This window comes from Delphinapterus leucas, chromosome 9, assembly GCF_059928025.1.
Source record: "Delphinapterus leucas isolate spDelLeu-1000000601 "Yukka" chromosome 9, BTC_Dleu_Yukka2, whole genome shotgun sequence".
NCBI lineage: Eukaryota > Metazoa > Chordata > Mammalia > Artiodactyla > Monodontidae > Delphinapterus > Delphinapterus leucas.
Window position 1 is genome coordinate 18,286,740 of NC_143137.1, and position 18,742 is coordinate 18,305,481.

The window sequence follows — 18,742 nt, forward strand, 5'->3', positions numbered from 1 at the left end:
CTTCAGCTGTCCTACACATGCCAGCCACATCTCAGCAGGCGAAGACTCTAGTAAAGAGGGACAGGCAACCCTAAAGTGTTTCTGAACTTCCTAAGTGAAGCTGCCAGCCCAAAGATCTGCTGGGCCCACTCTGTCCCCTGGAGAATCTTCGGACTGGCTGCATCAGCCTGCCTCGCTCTCCTTGCAGTGGACAGATCTACACTGACAAACCCGGCTCAGTTTACTTGCCCAGCGCTTTCCACCTCCAGCCCAGCACTTTCCACACTGGAGAGTAGAGATTATATGAACATCAGGGCCTGGGCTTCTGCCATTCTTGGCAACTTCCATTAACTGGAGATTTTCTGTCCCACTTAAACTGTGATTCACCCACAGTTATATAACAATCAATGACAAAGTTAATTGGAATCTAGATCTAATTTCTTCCTTCCTTTAGTAATTCCTAGAGATTCTCAAGGGGGGAAAATGTCTTTAAAACAAAGCTTCCAATTTCAGTGGAGGGCCAACAGAGGGCCCAAGGGAGGAAGCAGATTGAGGTGATTTGCAAGTGGCTGAAAGGCTACAATGGTTAGGTTTATGACTTCCCTTTCTCATCAGGTATCAATAAAATTTGACGCTTTATTTAGTGCATGTGAAGTGGGGAAGCATCAGGTCACTGCAAGAAGCTGGGCTAAGGACTCAGGTGAAGGTACCTTGCAGAGCTAAGACTTTCCAGAGGGAAAGCAATGTCTCTATTCTCAGCCCAGATGGGCATCGGGTGGCAGAAGAACAGAGAATGGGATGAAAGAACTGGGCAGTGTTTGGCTAGGGGATTACCGGTGCCCGGAAGAGGAATAATCATGAAACTAATGATGCTCAAGTTTCAGTAATGAATTCACATCGTTGAGAATGTGTGTGTGTGTGTGTGTGTGTGTGTTTAATCAGCAGAAGACACTCCTGTATTGCTTTTTTTTTGTAAAGGGCCCACCCCAATCCACTAAGTACTAGAAGTTTCAGGCCCATCAAAAACTGGATCCATGCCCACGCAACATTTACTGTTTTGTTTTCGGTGGTGGTGAGGAGGGGGATGGGGAAAAGAGAAGTTATCAATTGTTCTCTACCTCAGCCCTTACTGTGTCTTGTCAAACAAGAGCTCCTTAGGCTGATGAAGCTACTTTCCCTTCAAATGAAGAAGGTGTGATAGACAAATATTATAGGCAGAGGCACTTCTCCATCATCTTTTGATTAGAAACTATATGGAGGCAACAAAAAAAATGTAGCAATAATATCATGAACACTGAGGCAACAATCACCAAGCTCAGCAGTATTTTAATCTGCTCTATTTGCTTACTTAAAGGAATAAAACAATTTCTGTTTCTTCCCCTCAAAATATATATATTGGAGCAGAGAAATAGTGCTACAGCCACAAGGACTCTACAAATAAATACCCACCTGCGCTTTACTCCGGTGTACAGAGGGCGAATACAGGATAAGGTACCAAACTGCAGCATCTACCTCAGGTCAACAGAAAGTCCCTTCCCTCTCTCCTCCTTGCTATCAACTGATCTTTGCCATTTAATTAACTACTGAATATTCACAAAGGAGCTGTTGAGGTTTATAGTTTGCATTCTTTACAATTTAATCATTGTGGGAGCTGGTATGTCAAGTGTCAACAAACATAACACTGTAGTCAGTTTCATTTAAAGTTTCAGGCAGATCTGTGAGGAGCAGTGCTGTGGGGCTGCAAGGTGGTAGGAAAAGTGCTGAACTGCAGGGAACATGCGCTTCTCTGATGGAAGCAATGGACATTGATGTGTGCATGGACAAAGCATTTGTATAATCTGGTCTCGCTGAGCTAAGGGTACCATTCTAGAACTTTTCTGGAGAACAAGGAGAAGCCAGGGCTGCTGAAAACAAAGACTGGAGAGAATGCAAGACTCAGACCAGACAGAACCTGTGGATTCTGTTTTGTTTTTAGGGTAAATAAATGTCTTTTTTTTTAATGTGATCATTTCAGCTCTCAGAAGCTCAAATGAAAAATGAAGGGAGTAGCTGCTACTTAGCTCCAGCCCATTTCTCTGTGAGACTGAGAACTGGGGTCCTCAATCTTCCAATTCTCAAAAGAACTGGAAATGTGAATTTTATGTGATATCTAATACAAATACTAGCAACTAATTTGAATACATTTAAAAAATGTGAGCTAAACAAGACATTTCTGAGGGTAGATTGAGTCTGCTAGTGTATGACTGTGACTTAAAGAGAAACCTCCTCCAGGCCTCAGGTGAATGAGGACCACCACCCCCCAGCCCCGCCTTCCTGCCCCCTGGAGCCGGTCAGACCCCAAGCCTCCAGGCTCTAACCCCAGCCTTCCTCTGTAGTTGTCCAGCACACTCTTTCAAAGCACAGACCCTCTAATCCCCACGTGTGCCAGGCTTCCTTGTCCCTGACCCTCTCTTCACCAAAACTTCGCCAGTGCCCTGCAGAGTCCCAGCTCTGTAATCAAACTCCTACTCAACTTTGGACTCTTCTGGAATGTTTCCTCTAGCTCTCAACTTTAACCAAGCTGAAAATGAACTGAACACCAAACTATTCCCAGGTGTCTGCTTCTCTCTTCAGCAGGGGTGTTCGTGCCTCGTATCCTGGGGCAGGGGCTGCTGACGAGCAGGGTCCCGCTCCCTCCCTCTCAATAGTACTTCCTGTCCAAATGCCTCCATCCCCACCATCTTTTGGGCAGGTGGGGGGAGCTTTGATTCTGAGCCTTGCAATATTCAGCTGTAGCTCTCTTGCCCTCATATATTAGCTACAAACTTCCTGAAAACTGAGTACCCTATTTAAAACCCTCAGATTACTTCCTGTTGATCTTAGGACAAAGCTCAAAATCCTTAATGTGACCTGCAAGACTTTGGTTTTATTTCCTTGAACATGCCATGTTCTTTCTGGCCTTGGGACCTCTGCACACACTGTCTCCTACACAGAACCTTCACCCAACCCCCCTCCCCTCCACCCCCATTTCAGTCCCTCCCTGCTTTGGGGGCCTGCTAGTTATCCTTTCAATCAGCTGTGTCCAATCAAAATGCAATGCAAGCCACATATAAGTGGCTTTTTTAAATTTGTAATTTAAAATTTTCTAAAAGCCGTACTAAGCAGCAAAAATAGGTGAAATTTTAATAATACATTTTATTTAACCCTTTAGGTTCAAAAGATTATCATTCTAACATATGATCTATATAAAATTCTGAATGAGGTATTTTACTTTCTTTTTTTCTTAGTAAGTTGAAACCTGATGTGTATTTTATACTTAAAGCACATCTCCATTTCGACTAACCACATTTCAAGGGCTCCGTAGCCACACGTGACCAGTGGCTACTGTATTGACAGGTGTAGCTTTAGCGCTTAGCTTAAATGTTATTTCCTCTAGGCTAGTCGTCCTCAAACTTTAATGTGCATCAGAATCACCAAGAGGACTGGTTCAAACAGGCTGCTGGGCCCCACTTCCAGAGCCTGAATGAATAGGTCTGGGGCAGGCCTGAGAATCTGTATTTCTAACAAGCTTCCAGGTGATGCTGAGGCTGCTGGTCTGAGGACAATGCTTTTAAAGCCTCTGCAGACTTCTCTGCCCTTCTTTCCCACCCACTGGGAAGTGGTGAGGTGCCTCCACAGCCCCCTGCTTTAGGACACTAGGTGCCGTTGTGATGGGTCACTTATGACAGATCACTTGTTCCACATCTGTGTGCCCTGTTAGACTGTAAGCTGCATCAAGGTTGGTCTGACTCGCTGCCCCATCTCTAGAACCCAGCATGACACCTGACACATACTAGGTACTTAGTAGGTGTGTTGACTGAATCAAAGTTAGGCAAAAAGGATTAGCTTGTGCCAATAAGGCTAAGGCCTGACATTTTTAGTGGTAACTACCAAAGCAAAAATAGTCAGGCCCGAGACTTTAGGAAGCTTTAACTCAAGAATTCCAATGTATTTGATGGCAAAGGCAGCGCCAAGAATAATCATCCATTATATTTTTCTTTTGTTACAGTTTAGTATAACAACTAGACAACTAAACATGAAAGGCCATAATAATCTCCACAGAGAAAAGAGAGACACTGATTGACTTGTCCAAAAACACAAAGCCACTAAATGGAATTGGAACTGCGATCCAGGTCTGTGCCTCTGACACCCGCACTCTTTCTGCCTCACCACGGAAGATTTGTGAGTCTGGGTGTGAGCATCTAGGCTCACTAGGCTTCCCTTCACAGGAGAATCTCCAGTCACAGCTTGTCTCCCCAACCCAGGCAGACATTTCATGAAATGCACACAAACAAGGTGAGTATAAAGGAGGGCTCGGCGTATGACTGCCTGAAGAACCTCAAATCACAAGGTCAAGTCAGGCAATAGTCACCCCCAACTTATAATAAGGTGCCATGCTAAGAATTAAAAACTATCCTTTCTAAAAATCAAGCTTTGTTTTTTTGTGTTGCTTTTGGTAAAGCTCACCACGCTGGAGTTGGTTCTTAAGGGTCCTCATTTATCCGTTGGCAAGGGTTACTGGCACTTGAATTAAGCACTAATTTTAGTCAATGATTTACTTCATACCCCCAAAGGGCCACACGGGTCACTAAATTACCATACCCCAGAGTTCCTTCCTTTTTAAAGTATGGTGTGGCTGAAAGAGAAAAATTTAGTAAACAAACATATCTTTTACATGACGCTGCATCTCATCTTCCTGCCGCTTCCTCTTGGCTGTTTTTCCCTTCCTTCTGGCCATTACTTTTTTAGTCCTCTGACACCTAACTTATACCTTGCCCACTCTACTGAAATGCTCTCAAAAGACTGCTGATTGGTTACTTCTTACTAAGTGAAGACCATCTTTACTCAGGACTTACACTGCTTTGACCCCTCTGAAGCTGACTATTTCTATCAAGGGAAGAAAAAATCTTCTAAGATTTTGGTGCTGCATTTCTCCCAGCTCTTCTATTGTTATGTCCCAGTGTTGAATCTATATTTTCTTTTTTTTAAATTTAATTAATTTATTTTTTATACAGCAGGTCTTTTTTTTTTTCCAATAAATTTATTTATTTATTTATTTTTGGCTGCATTGGGTCTTCGTTGCTGCACACGGGCTTTTCTCTAGTTGGGGCGAGCTGGGGCTACTCTTTGTTGTGGTGCGCAGGCTTCTCGTTGCAATGGCTTCTCCTGTTGTGGAACATGGGCTCTAGGCACACGGGCCTCAGTAGTTGTGGCTCACGGGCTCCAGGGTGCAGGCTCAGTAGTGGTGGTGCACAGGCCTAGGTTGCTCCGCAGCATGTGGGATCTTCCCAGACCAGGGCTCAAACCCATGTCTCCTGCATTGGCAGGTGGATTCCCAACCACTGCGCCATCAGGGAAGCCCCAGCAAGCTCTTATTAGTTGTCTATTTTATACATATTAGTGTATATATGTCAATCCCAATCTCCCAGTTCATCCCACCAACAACAACAACTACCCCCTCGCCCCACCACTTTCCCCAGTTGGTGTCCATATGTTTGTTCTCTACATCTGTGTCTCTATTTCTGCCTTGCAAACCGGTTCATCTGTACCTTTTTCTAGATTCCACATATATGCGTTAATATACGATGTTTTTTTTTCTCTTTCTTACTGAATCTGTATTTTCTGCCCGCCAGCAACAGTACTATGACGATGAAGACAGCATATAACACCATAGCCGCTACCTTTCTCAGAGTGCTCACCGTGTGCTTGGGACTATTTAAATCCTCAACCACCATTCTGTGGAGAAGTTACTATAATTACTCCTGTTTTACAGATGCAGAAACCTAAGAGGTGAGGTTAACTTGCCCAAGATGACAAAGACTGTAACTGGCAGAGCTGGATTTCAATCTCAGGCAGGCTGGACCCCAAAGCCTATACATATGCCTTGACCCACTCTGCTCCGCCGCCATATTGGCACCCAAGGCTCTGTCCTCAGTCCTTGGAAACCCTCACTACTTAAATTACGTTAAAATGGATGATTTATACATTGACATTCCCAAATACTCATCAGTCTACCAAGTCTGGTCAATTAACTCATTCTTCAAACGTGTTACAAACTCCATTTGAACATGGCATAATGCTAGGCCTGTGAGGAATATAGAATCCAACATGAATGATGTCTCCAAGTGACTAATGGGGGAAAAGATACGTGTGTGTATCACTAAAGCAGAAATTAACCCACATCATGAGAAAGCAGTTCATGTACATGGGAGATGGAAAAGGAGAGATTTTTTTGCTGTACGCGGGCCTCTCACTGTTGTGGCCTCTCCCGTTGCAGAGCACAGGCTCCGGACGCGCAGGCTCAGCCGCTACGCGGCATGTGGGATCTTCCCGGACCGGGGCACTGTGTCCCCTGCATCAGCAGGCAGACTCTCAACCACTGCGCCACCAGGGAAGCCCCAAGGAGAGATTTTTTACTTGAATAATGCTTCATGGACATGACACTATTTAAGCTGAATTTGAAAAGATGTTTAAGATTCAGATTTATAGAAAAAAGAAAAAGAATTCCAGGATGTTTAAGATTCAGATTTATAGAAAAAAGAAAAGGAATTCCAGCCTAAGGGAACAGTGAGTAGAGGGCAAGGGAATAGGTGTTTATGGAGAAATGGTGAGCCATTCAAACTGGTTTGCCTAGAACAGTCTTGGTTTAGGCCTGTTTTCCCAACATACTTATTATAGGGCCCCTTTCACACTTGAAGGTCCCATCTGGAAAATTATATGACCACCTTAAACTAAGTATAGGGTATAACAAGGAAGTAGGAGGAGACTAGTCTAGAAAGATAAGACTGAATAGTGGCCCCCTTGTGCCAAAGAACACAGGTTCTTCTGTAAGTATTGGGACATCATTAAAGGGTTAATAATGTGTATTTTAGGAGGATCAGGCAGCACTTACAAGTAAGAGAGATGGGAAAACCAGGGATTTGAATACTTGTGAGGCTTTTGCAACCATTCTGGTAACATTTAATGAAGACCTGGACAAGCATAATGGCTCTTGAAAAGGGGTAAAGGCAATGATGTGAAAGACACTCCAGCTTAGCTCAGGTGGGGGCAACTCTCTCTGTAAAAGGCCAAAGAGTAAATTTTTTAGGCTTTGTGGGCTATGTGGTCTCTGTTACAATTACTCAATTCTGCTGAAAGCAGCCATAAACAATGCATGTATGAATAAATAAGGCTGTGTTCCAATAAACATATTGGAACTTTTTTTGTCTTTTACATATGGACAAAGAAATTAGAATCTCATATAATTTTCATGCACATGAAATATTGTTATACTTTGATTTATTTCAACCATTAAAAACCATTCATAGTTTGGGGACTGTACAAAAACAGGTAGTGGGTCAGAAGGCCTTAGTTTGCCAAACCCTGGCCTAGCTGGGATTATTCAGATCTACTAATCACATCAGCATTTTGAACCTTTAAGCATCCTGTCATGGGATAATCCCAACATTATTAAATCACCTGCTTTCATTCTTGGCCAGAACTGCAAGTGCCTTGAATAATGGAATCCCATTCATAACTATTTTTATCCCTCACAGAAGATAGTACTGAGCACATTTAAATCAGTCTGAGTAGTTTATTTTGCTTCATCGAATTATTTAATAATGGGTTCAAGATAGAAGAGGGAAAAAATTATTCATCTTGTTAACCAACTTCAAAAATATAATCTGTCATTTTGACATGCATTACTTTTATTAGACATCTTTATAAATGCTTCACAATTCAGGTGAATGTATACCTGCTCAGGAATGGGTGCTATGGAATTGCCTTGGCAAAAAAGAAACAAATAGGCGATTTGAAGAAAACACAATTTGCAGGTGACTCATATTTTCAAAGACCTTTTGAAATACATATACGTATATGCATTTTTTCCCAACTAAATTGGCGACAGGGTAAAAAATATCCTTTCCATAAATGTCACCGTAAAGTCGGGTTATGTTTCAAGATTAGCATCCTTTTGGCAAGGTAGGGATGGAGAGGGTGGGTAGGTAGGTAGGAGACTGGTACACATCAGGCCATTGCATTTACTGAGGTTACTTCTACAATACTTCCAGAATCTCTAGGTAGTATCAACAAATGTAGCTAAAAATCTTGCTGCTGCCTCCTACACCTGCTCCTCATTAAACCATATAATTTCACGTACCTCTCCCTCACCCACCATAACTGAGTCTCGTCCTCTCTCCCAAACCAATGCTCCTAGGACAGTGCTTCCTCCTTTCCTCAGGTGTTTGAAAAATAATGTCTAATACTCTAGTATGGCAACTCATGAACAGGTGGGGAAAATTAAAGGATAAAGTCCAGTCTAAACAGTTTGTTTACTGTTTTCAAAATTGAGTAAGAAATGTGATCAATGATATAATGTTGAAGTAATATAAAATAAGGCATGCAGAGCCAGAGTTGCTTTGAGCTAAAGCTTACCCTTAAATATTAAATATTCAAATCCTACCCTAGACCACTTGGATGTTTTCCCTGGTCCAAATCCTCACTACATACCTTTGAACAACTCTTAACCTCTGCTGCATTAGGGATCTAACTCTATAAAGATAGGCTGGCTAGATGTGAGGATAGGAAAAAGAGAGGTTAACCGTGTTTCTGATAGATTAAAAAGGAACAGTGGAAATAAAATCTGGAGCTCAGTTCCTTAGGGTCTTAAAATATGCCTTTCCCCAAGCCCAGCTCATTACGAAAAGTTCAAACATGACTATATCCAAAAGTACCTATTGTTCCATAATCTATTACTTTTCCTAAAGCTTTATGGGAACTGTTCCATTTGTGTTTGCATTATAAGAACAACTCTTTACCAGGAGCAAACGCTATTACTTACAGGTGTTTTCCAGACACTATTACCCTGTCATTCTCCAACTTTATACCTATTAACCACTTGTTACAAAGGTAACAAACCATAGCAGGTAGACCCCTCTTCACAGGAAAGGGACACACGTGTAATGGCATATGTGTGTGCCTGGGGCATGTGGCCTGTTCCAGCCTGCGTGGCATCACTGATGTGCACAACACCCACTCGTGACACCTCCTTCCTATCTAATTACTATTCTCAAGGGGCTATGAAGAAGACTAAATGAGATTATGGTGAAGTGGTCTACCAAAGAGTGTGAGGTATTCTGGGTTGAATGGAGCAGACTTTGACTAACACATGAACACTGACACAGACCTCAGGCCCTTGAGAGCGATCCTGACTTGCTGATGGTATGAGCAGAAGTAAAAGCTGGGAATAAAGCAAAATGAGGGTGGCAGTAAGGAGAAAAGGTTAAATTAGACAGTGGAAGTAGGAATGCAATCAAATGTTGTGTTTCAGGAAAGAGGCGTTGCCAGTAAGATACAGTCCTAGAAGCATACCAAATACTAAGCAATATTCTACAATCCAAATGCTTTAGTGAAGTGGCTAACATTTATTTTACATTTTATAAACTATATTTTATCCATATTTGTGGTCAAGTTTCTGTTAAAGAGTTTTGTTATTAAGTGATACTTTTAGTCCTATTTCCCCATATAAATATCCCTTCACACCAGATTTCATTCCAAGGATGTTCAAGTGACCTAACAGTTCAGACACTGGCATGTCCTCTCTGCTCTAGGCACCAGACACACAAAGATGAGGGCATGGCTGAATTTAGATGTCATTACTTAAAATGAAACATGCCACTTAATTTCAACCAACCATAGGAGGCAAAAGAGGAAGACAGACTGAAAGATCAACCCGGACACCAACAGTGGTTGCCTCTGAGTGATGGAATAAAGGATGACATTTTCTGCCACATTATACTTCTGTACAATGTTCATTCTGGACAGAAGCCAAATTTTCTACAATGATCCACTTGGTTTGGTTTAAATATGGACACAAAAGAACAGGTACTACTGTTGTAGCTGGGAACTTTTATTTGCTAACAGACTGGTTAGGAATTTACTGCAATGAGATTTTGCTGATGTACTTGTGGTGGAAAACGTCTAAGGATCTTTAGTTTAAAACAGACTTTGAACACAGGCATGGACCTTGGAAATAATCCAATGCGACATCCACTTTTTAAAGATGCGAAAATTAAGAGACAGATAACTGAAATGATTTAAGATCACACAACTAGCTTCAAGACTAAAACCCAGGTGCCTTGACTGCCAACTCAGAGCTCCTTCCATGACACCATTTGTTTGAATTATGCTTCTCTCAACCCCACCACAATTGAGTAGCATCTGTGGTGTGTGAGGTGCTACAGGAACACAAAGATGGATCAAACCTAGTCCCCTGGCCTCAGGGAAGACAGTTTTAAAATAAAAGACAAAATGACATGTGTTCTGCTTTCATTATAGAAAACCCTAATAGCTACTGGTGAAAGATAGCATTTGATTTTTTTCCCCAAAAGTGTGCATTCAGTCAGTTAACATTCTGGTACCACTCACAAGCTATAAAGCCTCCATAATTTGGAAGGGAGGTGGTAGGGGAATGAGAGTTACAATAAGTTAACTAACAACCAATTATCCTTAAAACGTTAACTGTGAACTTCACTTCCATTACACATTTCTGTTGTCCTTCTCCAGTAATATGGCCCCCATCCCTTCGAAAGGAGAAGAAATACACTTATTTTTTCATTTGTAGTGGTTCGAAGAACCTGTGATTTAGCTCCAGACTAGAACCCTCCATAAACCATTGCAGATATTCACCTTTCTCCTTTCATGACGTTCAAGTTTTTTCTGTCTACTGAGACTTTTAGGGCCAGGTCTGCCATGGCCCTCAACATAGTGGCACAGCCCTGAAAACACACCGAGCTCCCTTCCAGTGGGAGCCCTACTATTTACGGGGCTCTGTCACCCCGTGCCTCAGACGTCCAGGGGAGTTGAGTTCATCACTCCCTTCAATTCGTTTATTCTTGCCGTCAAGGTACCTCTACCAAGCGGAATCCTCCTTTCGGCTGTCAGACCAGAGAGGCTTATTCTGACAAAGGGACAGCTGAGCGGGACCTGGGGGATAAGTGAGGGTCGGAGCTTGAGGGGTGGACGCGCGAGTGCCAGACTCCCATCAAAGACTGAACCCGGGGAGGAAAGGAACTGGCCCTCCCGCACGCCAAAATAAACCACCACATCATTGAGAAATGGAAACGTTCGCAACAGCAATATTAAAACCACTCACCTGCAAAAAGGCCACCAGCAGCAGCCGCTCCTCGGAACCGCCAAGCTGCCAGTACCTCCCAAAACTCATCGCTGCTGCCGGCATCGACTCTCTTTTCTAGCCCCGGAGCCACAAGGGGCAGGTCCTATGGCTCTGACTATTGGAGGGTCAAGCTGTCACTCATTCACAGCCCCACCCTACTCCCAGGAACAGGTCGAGGTCTTTTCCGTTTTTCAAATCCCCGGCGTAGAAAGTAAGGCTCTAAATGGCTTGCTGAGGAGACGAGCACACTTTCGGGCCAGTGAGGAGCTAGCTTTGACGCTAGTGGGCGGGCTTCTGCCTAGGGAAGTAGAAAAACAAAGCCGGGAGCGTCGCCACGGCAATTGGAAAACTTCAGGAGCGCTTAAGCGGTCGAGGTGTTAGAACGTGTTTGGCGTCGTGAAGGAAATACCTGCCAACGTAGAGAAGGGTCGACGGAATCTTGGAAGTGATGAGGTGATGCCTTCCTTTACTCTTGGGAAACTGCAGTCGGCGGATGAAGGTGGGCACTCCTCGCGGAGGAAAGCTCCTCCTTTCCTCATGGTTTTAAGTCCTAAACGGTGATTAAAGCAAAAGCCTTTAAAGTGCCCGATTTATGGGCAGTAACTCGTCCTCACTCTCTCCTAGTGTTGATACTTTTATAGGGATTTCCCCTTAGGCAATCCCCCGAGATTATTTTGGTTGGGGGAAGAACAGTGAACATGGAAGGCACTAAAAGCTTAGAACAGACGAAGAGAGAATGGAGTGATATGAGAATGATAAATTGGGGGGCCACGGTTACTGAACAAGGGAAATCTATGAAAATACTCGAAGCTGGGTACAGGGCCTTGTAAGCTTCTTCAAGTAGGATTGAACTACCACACAAGCCTTTGAAGCATAAAGTGTCAGAACCTTTGGGTGGGTGTGAAAATAATGATTGGTTTGTTTGCCTGACCACATGGGAAATTCTGCTTCTTGATTTCTAAAAGCTGTCCTACCTAGTGTTTAGTATCCTCTTTTGAGTTTTTCCTATTTCATCCTCATAACAAGTCCAGTAGATACGTGATGGCCAAGCAGGTCCTCAGAATAATTAAACATAAATTTGAAAAGCTAATTTCCACATTTTTAACCCTGTGACACATTATGTATTGAATTCGTTAAGATGTAAGCATTGGTAGTTAGTCCTGTATCTCCTCTATCCTTCTTAGAGCATAACAATTCCTCCTAGGATGTCAAAGAACAGACCCTTACTTCTGGGAGAGCACAAATCCAAGGACTGACAGATCCCAGCAGGTGATAGGTACCATCTAGGGACAGTCAAATTAAACTTGTACGGGATTAACTAGAGGTCAGGTCAGAGCAACTGGAGGAGGCGGCTTCCGGTCTTGACTCCCAAGAATGCAGCTTCCAAATCCTATACTCGTACCCACTTCCTCTTCCTTTTCTCTGTACCAGGTGAGGACAAAGTGAAGGGAAACCTTTTCTGCTAGTGTAACATCAAAGCTTCCTACTTAGAGTGCCCACCATCCATACTCTGGAGGATAAAGACAGGATAAAGACAAGTGTCAGTCTTATAGCATTTAGCGATACTTATCTGGACTTAAGGGCTCACTGGATTTTGTTTTACTGTTATGTATACCAGTGGAATGCTGGTTTGTCACATAGAACATTAACAACATCAAACATCACCTGCCTTTTAGAATCTCCTTGTACAGGTGAGGAATCTGAAATTTAAGAAGTTTATTCAAAATTACTTAGCTGGTTGGGGGCAGAGCCTGGGCAAGGATCCAAGGTTGCTAATTCATAATTCTGGGGAAAATGCTTCCTCTCCTGCTGCCTCTTGCTCCCCCCTAACACACACACACACAAAAGCAATATTTTTTTAAATCAAGATTACTAATTTGAAAATTTATTTCCATTGAGACCAGTCATGAAAATTTACTTGTGATGTAGCAAACAGTATAGATAGTATGAAAATAACTCAGGGTCTCAGTTCACTACTTCAAACAACTTTTGGTGTAGTCCCACTTTCATCCAAATAAGAAATGAAAATGCAGTAAAGTATTATAGCCATGTTGTCTTTCTTTCTGTTATGTGAGTGTATCAAAAAGTCAATGTTAACACATATAGTACTTTAAGAATTAGTAGCAGATTGTCTTATTCAGGACCTGAATAAAATACAATTTTATGAAAGCCTACATACTGGGCCTAAATTTCACAGCTATTTACACAGGGCCTTTGCAGGTGGGGTTGAGCTGGTCCACCATGCATCAAAACATCATCCAGAGACCTAGGCTATTCTGCCTTGGCTCTCTCCTTCCCTCCAGCAAACTCCAGAAAGTAGTTGATCCTATATCCCCTTTACAGATTGTCTCCTTGACAATCTTATCGTTATGATCTGGTTGTTTGCTGCTAGTATCTAGTCTCCCACCACACGCTACCGTCTTTCAGGGTCAGATTAAAATATGCTCCCCGTAATCTAGTGTAACAGGCCCAAAGTGTTTGGCTCCCACCTATTGACCTATTCAGTACACGACCCCTCTACTGAAACGAAAAACTGGAAATGCCCTTTGGGATCAGCCATGTAGAACCTTAGAAGAGACTTTGAAGCCATCTGTCCCTTCATTTTACAAGTTAAAACAGAATGCTCATCTCACAGAGTAGTGCAAAGAATAACTGAGGCCATGTTGAAATAGTTTTGCAACCTCTGAAACACCTTACGTCTGCTACTTCCTTGCACTGGGAACTTTGGCACGTTGTCTGACCTCAGCCTGTGTCTTTATCTGTGAAATAGGGATAATATCTAAGTGGCCATTGTGAAAATTAAATGAGATAATGCAGGATGTACCTGGCACAAGGAAAGTGTTCAGTAAATGGTAGTTATTCTTAACAACTACAGTAATGATAAATGTAAAGTGTTTTAACTACTTACATGTACTCTTGTTTTAAGAACTCAAGAAAGTCTAGGCCTTGTGCTTTCCTCCCCTTTCCCTGCTCTCTACTCACATGGAGACCTGGCCTCCTGCAGAGATTACAGGACAGGAATTTCCTTAGTTATCTTGCTGCCACCCAGAGAGGTGACTGTCAAGATGTGAATGCCAAAGAGAGTACAGATGCACTGCGGGGCTGGGAGCCTCTGGTATTGGGAAGTCTGAACTATATGAAATTTCCCTACTGTACAACGTGGAGCATCAAGGGGTGAATGAAGTTGTCATAATTTCTCCTTGTGGAGTTGTTTTTCAAATGCTATATCAGATTTATGTATTATACTTTATATTAAAACTATTATGTTTATTGCATAAGGCTTAGAAAAGAAAAAATTTTAAACACCCACATTCCTACCACTTAGAATTTATTGTTAATTTTTATTTCCTTCTATTTTTTCCCTATAAATCAATTATTTTAAAAAGACAGGAATCCGGGCTTCCCTGGTGGCGCAGTGGTTGAGAGTCCGCCTGCCGGTGCAGGGGACACACGGGTTCGTGCCCTGGTCTGGGAGGATCCCACATGCTGTGGAGCGGCTGGGCCTGTGAGCCATGGCCGCTGAGCCTGCACGTCTGGAGCCTGTGCTCCGCAATGGGAGAGGCCACAACAATGAGAGGCCCTTGTATCGCAAAGGGAAGAAAGAGAAAGGGAAAAAAAAAAAAAAGACAGGAATCCGTAGTATATATACTGGTTCATGGCAATATTTACTTAATTCATTATGAACATCTCCTCATGTCATTTAATATTCTTCTTCGATTAAAATTCCATCAGGTGACTGTGCCTTTGGGTATTATGTCTCACAGTTCAACCAGTTTCCTACTCTTGGGCGTTGAGGTTGTTTCAGTTTCTTTCAAAGATTCAGGGACGTAAATGTGCTGCTGCTTTCCTTAAATGACAGGGTGCTCTGGGAATGTCTGTTGAACCAAAGGTACTGGCTGCTGGCCTTCTCTGCAGAGAGGCTGATAAAGTCGCCAGGCATTCTTTTCTCTGTGGCCTGGAATTGCAGAGCTAAGAAAGCTGAAGCCAGGGAAGCCTGAAAGCTCCTGTAGGGTAGCCCCTTCACCCCTGCTCCCCCCAGAGCTTCCTGCTCTTCAACCTGAAGAAAAGGTATTGAGGTGAAAGAAATTGAGGGAGGGGTTGGAAATCAGGGCTCAATTAATAAAACCTCACAAAACTCCTGGCATATGTGTCTCCAATTTACAGATGAGGAAAGTAAGGCACAGAGACAATCTGTGCAAACCTGCACAGCTAATTAGAAAGTCTGAGTTTGACTTGGTTCTGAAATTTGAACTCTCCCCACCATGCTTCCTACTTCTTCTAAAAACGGATGGCTATAACTTCATTCTTCTTTTTTTTTTTCTGTGAGAAATTTGTTGTCAGTATCCTAAGATTTATTGGTTATCTGCTCCCTTAAAAAAAAAATTCCCGGGCTTCCCTGGTGGCGCAGTGGTTGGGAGTCCGCCTGTCGATGCAGGGGACACGGGTTCGTGCCCCGGTCCGGGAGGATCCCACATGCCACGGAGCGGCTGGGCCCGTGAGCCATGGCTGCTGAGCCTGCGCGTCCGGAGCCTGTGCTCCGCGACGGGAGAGGCCACAACAGTGAGAGGCCCGCGTACCGCAAAAACAAACAAACAAACAAACAAACAAAAAATTCCCTCCTGACTGTCCAAGGATTTCTTCTGCCTCTGGATTTCCCAAGTTGGCTCCCTCTTTGCCAAAAGAATATACCCTCGTTCTTTGATAAAGAATCAGACAACTTAGCTTTTGTTCACCCCTGCCCAACATTTGCTAGTTTTCTTCCCAGAGTGTCCTCACTATATGCCTTGGAAGGTCAAACTCATAAAAGGAAGTTCTCATAAAGCCTGCATAAAGTTAACAATGTTACACATAGTTCCTTAGCTTTGGGGATTTATAAAGTATGACTATGTAGAGAGCAATAAGTCTGTTTTTCTGGTTTGGTTACAACCTGGTTCTAAACGAATTTCTAAGAGGCTTTACAGAATTGTTTAGAGCCATGCAGCATCATTAAAATGGGTGTATAACCTACCAATATGACACTTTTAAGGCAGTAACACATATTTGGAAGTGTAATTTCTGGAATGTTTTGTTAAAGGCTCTATATATAATAGAATATATAATCAGAATCAGTTTCAATCAAGAAGATAACTTTTCTCGCTCTTTTTTTTTTTTTTTAGTATTTATTTATTTATTTGGCTGTGCTGGGGCTTAGTTGCAGCACACGGGATCTTTGTTGCGGCGCACGGGCTTCTCTCTAGTTGTGGCACGGGGGCTCCAGAGCGTGAAGTCTCAGTAGTTAGTTGTCCCAGGCATGTGGGATCTTAGTTCCCCAACCAGGGATCGAACCCGTGTCCCCTACACTGGAAGGCAGATTTTTAACCACTGGACCACCAGAGAGGTCCCAAGAAGATACCTTTTTTCCATCCTTCCTGCCCCACCCCCCATACTATACCAGTACCCTAGCCCAAACTACCATCACCTCTTGCATGGATTTTCTCAGTAGCTTCCTAACAAATCTTCCTGAATCCACTTTTCCTCTCTTTTAGCCAGGCAGGGTGATCTTTGTGATCATGGTACAGCTAACCCCCTCCTTCCCCCAGCTTGAAACACTGCAATAGCTTCCCACTGTCCCTGGTATTGGCCTTCTTTCCTCTTCCCTATGGCCATTAGACCTTGGCACAAGCATTTTCCCTACCTAGAATGCTCTTCCTTTCCAGGTAGTTAAAGCGCAGAATAGGAACCCAATTTTCCTAATTCCCAGGCTGAATCTCTAATGTAAGTGTGTTCCTGGGGATTAGTTGTTGTCCAGCAGGGGGAAAACATGATTTGGAGGTTCAAAGGAAATTCAGTAGTGCAGGGGTTAAGAGTGTGGGCTTTGGGGCCAGTCCGCCTGGGTTCCAGTCCAGTACTAACCATATGATCTTGGGCAAATTTTTTTTTTTAACACCCTTGCCTTATTCCTTCTGTTGTATAATGGGCCATGGTAAGGTTATCTACCTCATAAAGCTATATTGTTTAAATAAGTTAACACATGGAAAGAGCTCAGTAAATTTTAACTTTAACAATAGTCTCAACAATAGATTAAGGGCCCAATATAATTTCTTATGTAGAGAGTAAAATCAACCTTGTTAATTTTCTCTTGTTTTCTTCTGGGGAAAAACAGATACAGCAAGCAACTGGGAGGCCCTCCTAGGGCAGCGGAAGGCTGGTCCTAGCAGATAAGGCTTCAGGGTCTGCACTATGTAGGGAAAGACACATGATTACGTAGTCAAAACAGGTGCCAGGCCACAAATGCTAGTGAGCTAACATGAAGCCTAAGAGATTTAAAAAATACACAAGGAAAAATAAAGAAATCTAAAATAGTATATAAAAAATCACAATAGCGGGCAAAAGATAATCTGTTTACAGATGAAATCATTTTCAGCTTCTAAACTAAGCCCTGTCATATAAAATATCTTTTCCATGTATAATAAACATTTTGGAGGCTACCTGAGGTCCCAGAATTTTTTTACCAGAATGTTCTGTGGTAGCTTTGAGATCTGTCATTTCTAGCTACTTCTAGGTACTATTTTGTACCTAGAAGAGAGAAGCTACTTTACCTGTAGACTGTTACTCCAGCTTGAATGAGACAAAGTTCTTTATATTCCCCATTTAAATCCTTACAGAATCCTTATTAAATAAATTTAGAAAATAGTTTGACTGCCTTCACTTATTAGTGAGTTTTCAAGTAAAGAATAATGAGAGTACAGAATTTGTTACCAGTTTGGTAACCATCAGTGACTTCCGGCCACTGGAGTGTTGGTCTCTTTATGCCAGTTGAGTCTCCTAACTAGTCTCTGCCATCATCTCTCTGTGAGGTCAGATAAGAGGAACAGGTAAGTCTCCTGTCGATAGCCACAGGATATAAAAATTAGCAAGAAAGGCTATTCTCATACATGGTGTTCTATAGACTATTATTAGACTTACGAGTAATGGCAGAGGCTCTAACACTTGATGGTTCTTGGAGAGATGATGGGCTGAAACTCCGGTTGTTGTGATCCATGATTATTCAGTGACAGCTGGAGCAGAGAACTGCAATGCCAAATGACCTACATTTCTTCGCCTTCGAAACTTTAAGCAATTATATAAAGGCCAAGCATCTATAGCTTGCTAAAACTTCCCTACTGTTGAAAATTATTTTTAGGACCATTAGGAAAAAACCTATGTTCTCAGATTCAAAGTCAGTTATATTAGGCAAAATATTAATAACGGACCAACTTTTAACAAAATATTATGGTAAATATTTCATTTTTTATCCAAAACTGGTAACTGTTGCTTTATATATATATATATATATATATATATATATATATATATATATATTCCTCTTTGCCTAAACACATATATTTCTTTATGCTTTGTTGCTTCTCTACCTTCTCTAAAATGGGTGACAAAGAAGGACAAGAAAAGGAAAAGGAAGAAGGAGAAAATAAGTAAAACCTTCAGAAATGCACAGGTCTGGTCCCAACCAGCAAATCAATCCAAAAAGTAACCAATTATTCATTGAATGAAGGAAGAGAATTAACAATATTATTAATGCCTACCATAAGCTGTGCCAGGAGCAAGAGATAT

The 18,742-nt window shown here is 42.4% G+C and overlaps 1 protein-coding gene and 1 long non-coding RNA gene across 2 annotated transcripts in view; one reads left to right on the forward strand and one right to left on the reverse strand.

Moving 5' to 3' along the window:
• The window catches only part of BPGM (bisphosphoglycerate mutase), a 32,372-nt gene extending 21,073 nt beyond the window's left edge, over positions 1-11,299 (reverse strand). Inside the window, exon 1 of the mRNA XM_022580715.2 lies at positions 11,132-11,299. The gene's annotated coding sequence lies outside the window, so the exon portion shown is untranslated. The remainder of the gene's footprint in view (positions 1-11,131) is intronic.
• A 46-nt stretch (positions 11,300-11,345) lies between these two features.
• LOC111178175 (uncharacterized) overlaps positions 11,346-18,742 on the forward strand; it is a 64,538-nt gene continuing 57,141 nt past the window's right edge. Inside the window, exon 1 of the long non-coding RNA XR_016394278.1 lies at positions 11,346-11,651. This is a non-coding gene — a long non-coding RNA (uncharacterized LOC111178175). The remainder of the gene's footprint in view (positions 11,652-18,742) is intronic.